The sequence below is a fragment of the Parus major genome, chromosome 2 (assembly GCF_001522545.3).
Source record: "Parus major isolate Abel chromosome 2, Parus_major1.1, whole genome shotgun sequence".
NCBI classification, from domain to species: domain Eukaryota; kingdom Metazoa; phylum Chordata; class Aves; order Passeriformes; family Paridae; genus Parus; species Parus major.
In genome coordinates this window covers 66,875,053-66,885,590 of record NC_031769.1, presented here as the reverse complement: position 1 = coordinate 66,885,590, position 10,538 = coordinate 66,875,053, and positions in this window count along the sequence as shown.

Genomic DNA, 10,538 nt, shown 5'->3' with positions numbered 1-10,538 from the left:
TTAGCTTGCCTTCAATTGTTCATGCCTTTTCTTTGGCTTTCTCCTTCTTCTCACCTCACAGGTACAAATTTTTATCTGCTTTCCTTATAACATCCCATCTTGCTATCATGACCCTTTCCTATTCCAGCTCCTGGTCTCTTTTGCACTTCCTTGCATCTCTCCCTACCTCTTATTCTCAGCTTTTTTTGTCTGTTTCTCCTCCCAATACAAATAACCTTGATTATATATTCTGTTCTTAGGTCTTCTACAGATTTTTCTCTCTCATCTCTGTTGGAATAAGATTCACCAGGAAGCAGATAAATACTATTTCTATCAATAAGGCAAAATGCCTAAAATATGACAAATATTTTTGCATTATATACAGGACATTGACAGAAATGTAAGCAGCATATTTTTCTCTTCAAAATCAGTGCAGTGTAAACAAAACTTTGCCTGTTGATTTTAAAAATGTATTGTTTCTGAACTCTATCAATTATTTCTAGTTGTTACTTTCCAATATCTGTGTTATTTTTTTTTTCTTTTCACTATGTACCATTATTAGTTTGGGTTTGTTTTGATTAGTTTACATTGCATCAGTGAGGTTTTCATGCTGGGTGAGGCTTGTTTTTTTCCAAATTTTTATTCCTTACCACATTTTAATTTCTTTCAACAAATTAAACCTACACTGCCAGTGCTCTCCCTTAACTAGTTACAGCCATTTCTTGCAGGCTTGATACTTAAAACATGGACAAGCTCTCTCTTTTAGAATTATTTTGTAACATGGTGTCTACTTAGACAACGCACTGAACTGATGATTTCAGATACTGCAGGTATGTTGCACATGTCACCTGTAAGCACATGGTCTAGAGCTAGCTTTTTTAATTACATCTCAGGCCTCCACCAGTTCAGTTCCTGGCAACTGAATTCAACTAAACTGTTTTCATTATATTCTCTAGTGACTTCTTAACTGCAGCTTACAGTTCTGCGCTGTAAGCACTGCAGGCTTCCCATTCTTGGGATGGTTGTTCTTGATGGTTGTTCTTGGCACATCATTTCTGACAATTTCACACCCATTGGCTTCAGGGTCTCCTTTATCTCCTGATTCACCTTCACCCTCTATAACAGCTCACAAAGCTCTTTGGAGGCATCTTCATTCCACCCCAGCACTGAAAGGAGTATGGGGTGTTCTGTCAAATCCTGGGTTTGGTTCCCTTCTCTTCTTCTGCCCCTTACCTCTGAATAATCACTCCCCTGGTTCACTTAACCACTTCATACTCATAACTTACAGATCCACATTTCCACTCTAGGCATGAATCATGTTACCCAAGCTAACAACTCAGCCTGTCTTTCTGACAGCTCACCCTGGACGTGTAATCAGTGGAAGCCTAATATGGTTAATCGTTCTCCCCCAGTAATTGCTTTTCCTAGCTTTGGCAGCACAGTCTTGCACCATGCAAGTGTTTCAACAAACGTTCTACAATAAGATATTTTATTTCACTCAATTTTTTTGAGACATCTCTTATCCTTGCTTTTTTAAATCATGTGAAATTTAACCCAACCAGTTTTCTATTTGTAGGACCCATCGCAGTCTAGACTCTAATCTACAGACTCTGTGTTTCCATTTGAAATGCTGAGTATGAGAGGTCCTTCCAAATATCTTCTTACACAACCACCTGTCACATATTGAGACTACACTTTTGCTTCTTTCTTTTATCCTGCTTATGTGTACCTTCATGTTTCCCTGTAAAATGGTCCATTACAACAAAAGCAAGCCCTAGTTACTCTGACAGTGAGATAATTGACATTCCATCTTCCTTACCGGACTGTTACACTTTTAGGTTACACTGTTACACTTTTAGGTTACTCTTAGAACATAAGCTCCAAGAGGAGAGAACCACCTTGACAGCAAAGGGGTTTATGGTACCTGAGTAAAAATTCTAATATATGCAAATTAATAATGTCTTGTATTATTATATGGCTCTGTCCAGAGTTCCTAATTACTATAATCTTTCTGGAAATTACATATTTTACAAATAAAATTTACTTCTGAAGTACTCTGGGAGAGACTTAAAAATGCTTGCACATTTCAAATAATTGTGTATCAAGTTATTTAGTTTAATCTTATTTACTTACTAGAGCAGATGCATCCCATATCACAGTCAAGCAAAATGACTACACGGAACATGTATGCTCAGTCTGGAAACCCAGGGAATCAATAAGCAATTAATAAATACAGTACAAACTAAGAGTTCTGATGAGGTCCCTAACACTTATACCTGAGCAGATTTATTTTAGAATACCTTTTTTTATAAATCAGCATACAGTGCATTGCAGGATAATGTCTTCAAATGCCACTGTTGAAATATGATATGAGTGCTAAGTGAAGTGGTGCTGCATGATCAGCTTTTTGCATATAGAGACTTATTTAAACAGAGAAGATTCTTGATCTATATATGAAATTTTATAACAGTGTAATTGGAAAGAATTGCTACAGAGGAATATCCTAAAATTGCCAGAAAATAAAAATGTGAATTGGTAACTAAAGAACATTTATAAATATACCATGTAACCACTTTACTATACAGAAGCATATGTAAAAAAATTTAGGAAAAGGTGGCAATAATAGAAACAGCTTAAGGAAATAGAAATTCTGCATATTATGCAAACTTCTTAAGAAGCAGAAGTAATTTGACTTTTAGATTTTTTTGCTTTCATTAAATGTTGTATGGCATGATATATTTAATGTAACACTACACTCTGCTGAGTGACATACCTGATATAAGGAGGTGCCAAGGTAAGGAAAATAAAAGAAACCTGTGCTTTTCACCTTTCAGGGAAGTTCCTACAGGATCCAAAATTGATCAGCATTTTTATCAACATTTGATTATTTCTTAATTCATCTGCTGGAAGGTCTCTTCCAACCTAGTGATTCTGTGATCTATCTTATAGTTTTCATAAGATGGAAAAAAAAACCCAAAACAAAATAAAACAAAAAAAAAAGCTTTTTCTAGTCCTTCATCTATAGTAAGTTCAAACCACTAACATTTCTATTATCATTCAGCTAGAAAATTATATTTTGGTCTGTATATCTGTGAAAGAAATAGAAAAACTTCCTTTGGTTAGATAGGTTGAAAATTACTTCTTTCTCTAAGCTGTTCTCACAGAACAAACTGCTTAAGTGAAGGCAAATTTATATATGAATTTTTACCCTAAACACAGCATAGGATAATGTCCACAGTTAACTTGACCCAGTGGTCTGTAGTCATTACTGGACCTGGAAATATATACAGAAAGAATGGGTTTTATTTCTAGATATATTCACAAGCAGCTGTGCTACAGAGCCTGGTTCCTGTCACCTGCCCGTGTATTGACACTTACACAGAACAGGTATCTTCCCAGCATAATGTCTCACCAGTCTGTAACCCAGTCTGGTACATGAAATTCCTGCATCCCCACTTAGCTTTATTTTTAAATTCTGCAAATATCAGAGGCTTCCTCTCCTTTCATCTGATGAAATCTCCTCATATTCACTCAGCTTTTCCCCACTGCTTTATGAGGCAAAATTTCCCATCAACTTTCCACAACGTGCTTTCACCAACTTTCCAAACTCGTTATTTCCAGGGAGTGGGACAAAGATAGCTAGTTTGTTTCACCATGGGACAACTAGTAGGCTTAGGACTCTAGTCTACAGGTCTTCCAAGTCACATCTACTCGTGTGCACTGAAAATTGCCTACAGAGATGCCTTAGTTTCTCTGAAGCAATTTCTAGGTCCTTTACACCCTTCTCACCTCTTGTCCAGCTGCCTGGGAGTCCCCCAGCTGTGGCTGAATGTGGATTTCCCCCTAAATGGGGAAGTTCCCCAGAAGAGGCAGGACTCACAGAGAAATAAATGCAAGTCTCCAGTTGTACTGAACATCAAAAAGATTCCCCGAGGGACTAACAGAGGGACTATTCTTTTCTTCTCATGAACTACCTCCTTTCTGAATTTTGTGCTCACCCTTCAGAAAGAAAGAAGAAAACCAACACAAAAAGCAAAGACTGAAAAATAAGTACAAGAATCTCAATAGTCCAGCAGAGGATGCAGAGTCAGAAATGGAAACAGGGATAAAGAGGATCGTGCATGCAGATATGGCATTTCTGCCTAATACTGGTTTTGAGAAAATGGCCTGGACTTCTGGGAGCTCAACCTTAATAAAGGCTGAGGAAAACCTGAGGCCCACGTTCTGCTCTCTCACACTTGAGAAGCAGAGAGGAGAGATGAAACACTCAGGAAAGCTGGAACAGGGACAGTTGGCCTATGCAACAACTTTCATATCCAGCCCAAGATATTTCTGGAGGAAGTAACTCAGAACAAGAGGGCAGGATAGGTCAATCCTATCTGACCTTGGAAGGGCTCTGGCTGTTTCTGCAGATGCATTTTTGTTGTTAATGATGCTCCTTTTGTAAAAATGCTGCCCTGTTGCTTAGTCTGCTTGCAACACATAAATCCAGTTCTACTTCTGAAGAGTCAATGGGAGTTTGACATCAGTGAGAAATTGAGATCCATGCTGCACCAGACATTGTTCTATTGCATTTAGTTTAATCTCACTGAAATATGGATGAGGGCAGAATAAAATCTCTTCATTTGGTGCATTTTTTTCTCTAGTATCTTCTACTTTGATACTTCCCCTTTTGTTCCACTTTATACTGTGTTCTGTCCTCACAATTCACACACTTTCTTTTCTCCATATTCTTCTTCTTTCATTTTGGTTTAATGATTCAGCTGCACCTTCTTTGGGGTCAAGAACAGCTCCACATGATGTGTGAAATGTGGGGGCATTTACAGGAACTTGGAAGCATTTCTATAAACATTCCTATCAAAAAAGGAATGCTTTAAAACAGAATTTGGGGTAGAGGTTTTGGGGTTTTTTTCAGATTAAGTAGTTTCACAGAGTGTCTTCAGTGGTTTCCCTTTGTAGAAAGAAAGAAACTAAAAATAATCATTATTAAAGCTTAATGGTAAGATCTGAATAGTTTCAGAATGAGCTTTAGTTGCCTCAGTACTTTTTGTGTCTGATAGTGACATCTTTTGTTTACACTGAAGTAGTGCAACTAATATTCTTTACTTTGGATTATTGCTTTGAAGAGTAAACTTTGTAGCTACAATTCAGTGGACGTACATTACATAGTATGAATTCTTTCACACATAATTCCAGTTTTGCCTTTGCTCTTGTGTCAGTGATGAAGTGAAGATTCATACAAACACTGAAATTAATAGCTTACAGCATATTCTGTATCTGAATCAGATCCTGAAGCTCCCAACTTGGCATCCCACTTCCTTTCTTGTCTCTATACTGCATCTTGAGAAGAAAAATTTCCACTAAATCCTTATGCCACAGATGCTAATCCATGCTAAGTTATTACATTCTCCCCCTATTTTAAGAAGGCATGACTGAGAAAAAGCCATAGGGGGAAAAAATCTGTATTAATAGTTTCCTGTGGGTGTCTGTCAATATATCCTGTCACAGTCTAAATCTGGGATTTTTATGTGAAGAATACAAAAATTAAAGAAATTAAAAATTAAGAACACCAATCTCAGTAACTCAATTCTAATATTCTTTTTCATGTACTGATATTTTAATAGTAACTTCATTACCAAAGAAAAAATTAACTTTAATCAATCATGAAACCAAAAATCTTAGGAGGTAAAAATGCTGGTCAGAGTAGAACAGTTATTTTGCTATTTTGCACTAAGAAATATTTTTATTTTTATAAAAGACAATAAAGCAGTAAAATGAATATCAGTTAGAGACTGAACATTACCTACACCAGTCTTGCCTGGAGAAATTTGGGTCTATAATATGCTCTCCTTCTCTTCAGACTGATGAAATAAGCAGTGAACAAACTATAATGGAGTATTTAGACCCATGGCAAAGAAATATGACCCTTCTACTAGGTAGTGCAATGAGACCAATGTGCAGGTGTTCATGTCAAGCCTTTTCAACCATAATCTGTTTGTAGCCCTTCTCCTACAGTCTTGCTTCGTTGTGGATTTGAACACAGCAAAAAATTTCAGTGAAGAAACATCCCAGATCCAGGTAGTGATCATGCCAAATGGCCATGCCTTGGTTTACCTCAGTGAAAGACCCCAAGTCAAGCTCTGCAAGAGTCATCAGAATTCACCTTTTGGTTTGCCTGACATGCACCCTGAGCCTAGTGTTGCCATACCAGTCTTTAGTACATGACTTATTTCAAACTGTAGGCAGCAAGCTTGAATACTAAATGCCAAGGCAAGAGTAAATGCTGCACGGTTTTATTCAAATATGCTTACATTATATCTTCAAATAACTTCGCCATGTGTAGCACAGTTACAAGTGAAACCAGTGGATGCCTCTAGTCTAATGCCCCTATACCAAAAACCCTCAACAGATTTGACTCTTCTTCTCCACCACCTGCTGCTCTGTTCACCCCTCTACAAGTCACCCTGTTCTAAGGCCAAATTCTCAGAGACCTCTGTTTCCCCATTCATGATGTCCTCCAGAAGGCACCTGCCAGTTATCACCAACAAAGATTTATTTTGAGACTTGAGACAGGTGAACCTTTCTTTCATAAGCCATGATGTGTTTCTTACTCCTGGAAACCAGCAGCTGTGTGGCAAAGTCAAGAGTCTGACAAATTTTTTGCCACTTGAACTCAAATGCAAAACCAGATGAAACAGCCACCTTCTCCACTTCCCTAAGTGGCCACACTGGACATGTCAACCAGACTGTGCAAAGCATTTGTACCCGCACAAAAAGAGTGGAAAATCTCTACAGTGCTGTCCTAGGTTAAGAAAAAGGACCCCCTTGCAATTGTATGTGCAACTCTACTCTGCTCTGAAAACTTTTCTGAGTGGGAGTAGTGAGATGAGGCAGAAAGCTGGCTTAGCTCCTGAGAGTGCCAGATGGGAGAGAAAGCTTGTGATGAGATGCAAGCCACAGAGAACAACTTTCCAGGAAGGGAAAGTCCCAGAAACTACCATCAGGAAAACAAGGCTGTGGGAAAAGCAAGTCACAGTCTTTTCCAACCAAAATTAGCCTCACTTTTGGTATCATTGAACATTCAGTCTCTTGTTGCCCTGAAATACTGAAGGGAATGACCAACTACCAAATAGAGGTGGGGGTACCCAAGCAGCTTACATTTTTCAAAACCTTTGAGATCATCTAAATGCCTTTCCTTTATGCCCAAGCCAAACATCTTCTAAAGAAATTCCATTAGCACTCTAGGGTTCATACAAACTGTTTTCTATTGATACAAACATCAGTTCATCTACTTGTTTTATCAGGGCCACAGTGATTTTCAAATCACTTAAAACCAGATAATGACAGCTATTTAAAGAAACACCACACAATTTCTACACACTAAGCAGAAAGCAGATTCCTCCTAGCACACAGAATGAAAACAAAACCTTCCACAGCAGGGTCACTTCTATTTTCTTTGCTGTCATCAGTTTGTTGACTGGTCCCTGAGAAACTTCTCTTTATAACATTGCATTTTGCTGTCATTCTATTACTGCCCACTCAAAACCTGGAGGAAAGCACTAAATGATTAAAGATGGTCTCAAATTTGTGGCACTTGCAAGATATCCAAAGTTGATTTGCAGTAGATTTCCTCTGAACAGTGCTGGGCAACTTGTTTCATCACCGTGTCAAGCCTAATGCAAGAACAATTTCTTTTTCTCCAGCCTACAGTAATGTCAAACACTGTGCCAGCGGAGTAATTCAGATACCATAAAACAAACATCAAATTTCATTTACAACCTTTTATGTGCTATTCAGAGAAAAAGTCCAGGTGAGGGGAAGGGGAGTTGCCCTGCACTGGGGGCCAAGTGGTAACATTTAGGAGTTTTCTATCATTAGTAACCTCATCATGACCTGTGAGTTGCGGGGAGCATACACAGCTCCTTTATCATCCTTGTTGCCTGTTGCCTCTCACTAGCAGAGGATGTGGGTGGTGTGGGTTATCAGAAAATGTTGGTAGAATATGTTCCTCTTGCTTGAGAGCGCAGTTCACAGTGAAACCAACCGTTCATGAGCAATTCCATACCACAGCCTTGGATCTCATTCATAGCTGCCTGGGAGTTATCAAGCACAGGGCTGGGACCTGCACAGGAGCACTCTTGTCTCTGAGGCAACCTCTCTTCAGGAACAATGACCTGAAAACACTGTTCTAATGCCCTGTGAAGGAGTGAAAACACATCAGGGATCTTCTGTCAGTTTTGGCAAATGTTGGCTGTAAAAGTCAGTGTGGTGGTCAATTCAAACCATTAGTTACACATTCCCATTTAAGCCAACTTGAAATAAAATTGAAGCAAAATTTCATTCAGAGCTTCCTTCTCTAGCCCACTGGATAACATCATTCAGCACTTTAAATACTCTTTATCATCTTCCTGTGTATTTGGCAAACCATTAGATCCCTGGAAAAGAATGGAATTTGATAAATATGAGATGATTACTTTCAACTTTTCTGGGAAACTCCTAAATTTACATAACTAATTTACTTTACTGTATATTTACAATATTTCAAAAAACACTGGTTATTGAGTCTCCCAAATGACCTCCATGAAATTAATTTTTCTAATAATGTGAGGGAGGAAAAGGAATTGTTTAGAAAGGAAACTGTGTAAACCCTACAAATAAAAAACTGAAGAACTACAGTTCTAGACAGAGGAAAAACTCTCTCTGTAGAAAGCATCTGGGACTCCACCAAGCATCCAAGAAAGGGCCAAGGTAATAGAATGAATAGAAATGCATTGATTTCTGTTCAAGTTTTTAAAATTTTATATATAGTCAATGTATCAAGCTTTTAGATCTTTTGGAAATATGGATTCTATAAATTTAGGGGAAACCTCATCTTTGCTGGATTTGCTAATAGTAAATGCTTAGCAAAAAATTCTACTTTGGGGAAAAAAATAGTTCTGTGTTTTCATGCAGGCCTTATACTCTGTCCTTTACTTTTATTATATAAGAGGGTACACGCTTTTCATGTAAGTACATATGGGCACATGCACTTAGATGTAGTGACTGGAAGGAAAAGAAATTCACAAAAAATTAAGCCAAATTTATGTGGCTGGAGAGATGTGCTGGTTTTAACCTTACATACTATCTCAGTGGAGAGAATATGGGTATGAATAAACTATGCCTGGCACACACCTGAAGCAACAAGCCAAGAAGAGGTGCCTTCCATAACATTTGTAACATACCCAGCCCCCTAACTGTGCAGGAAAACTGGGAGGGGTAATGGTTTTCCTGGAGGCAATATGCCAGAGGGCAAATTTTTTCATGTGCCTCAAAACAAAAGGTGGGTCTAGATTTGCTTCACCATCAAGTGGGGACTTCCCTTGATGGAGAAATCCCTAGCTTCTCTGTCACAGTGATTTTCCAGCCAGGTATGAAAGGGACTAGAGTAGCATCTACAAATCCAACCCTTGACATAAAATTGAATTACAGAAATTTCAGCGAAAAATTTCTTGGCACACTGCATTTGTGTAAAAAAAAAAAAAAAAAAAAGATAATAAAGATAATCATCCACCAAAAGCAGCCCATAAGTACACCACTATCCTATTTCTGATCTGTCTTTGATATCAAGATTCAGCATATTATGGTGAGCACAGAAGTTCAATTTGTATAAATTGTAACATATCAAGCAATACAGTGTAACTCCATGTAAAACAGCAGCGGCAGAGTTCCTCCTAGTAAGAGTCACAAGCTGAACTCAAGAAAGATCAAGAGGAAATAATACTGGTTCAATTATTTAAAAGAACACTTTGAAAATTCACTAGAAGATAGTGTTAGCCTTTTAAAAAAAAGAGACATGATGAGATTTTACGATCTTTTTGGCTTTTTTAATTTGGTTTTAAAACAAATTACTGGAGTTTTGGTTTAGGCTTCACCTCATGTTTATCTCCCCACACACTTCTAGAATTCCTTCAAACTGCTAATCAATTTCTTAAGAGAGAAGCTTTTTAGCTTTCCCCCTCTCTTCTCAGAACTCAGCCATTCCATCCTAGAGGGCTTATGTTTCAAGGCAGCAGGACTTACACTCATCAGTAAACTTGAGATTTGCTGAGTTACCAGGAAATACCTCTTTATTCAGGCAAAGCTCTTCCAAAGTAATAGAACAAGAAGCAGCAAAATTGATACAAGACAGCATGATGTACCTGTTGAGATTTTTGAGGTGAAATTATGAATCTAGGTGTTTTCTCAGGAATTTAGATTAAAATCACAATACAAGTGTGGTCAAATCACTGGCTGTTGGAAAAGCTGACATAGAATCCCATTCCTGGGACCATGCTGGGCCCAGGGAATACTTTTAGGGAATATAAGTATAGTAAAATCAGAACTGTACAGCTTCATTCTATTTCTGAAGAATTAAATGAAAAGATGTTATGCATAAGGTTCAGGGAGGATATCAAAGTGGCCAATTTTGTATTGTTCAAAGCCCTGGAAAGCAAGGTGTTGGAGTCTGAGATACAGTGTGTATGCCCTTGTTTTTAATATTTAGTTCTAGAATTCAAAGAAACACTGAATTTCATATAATA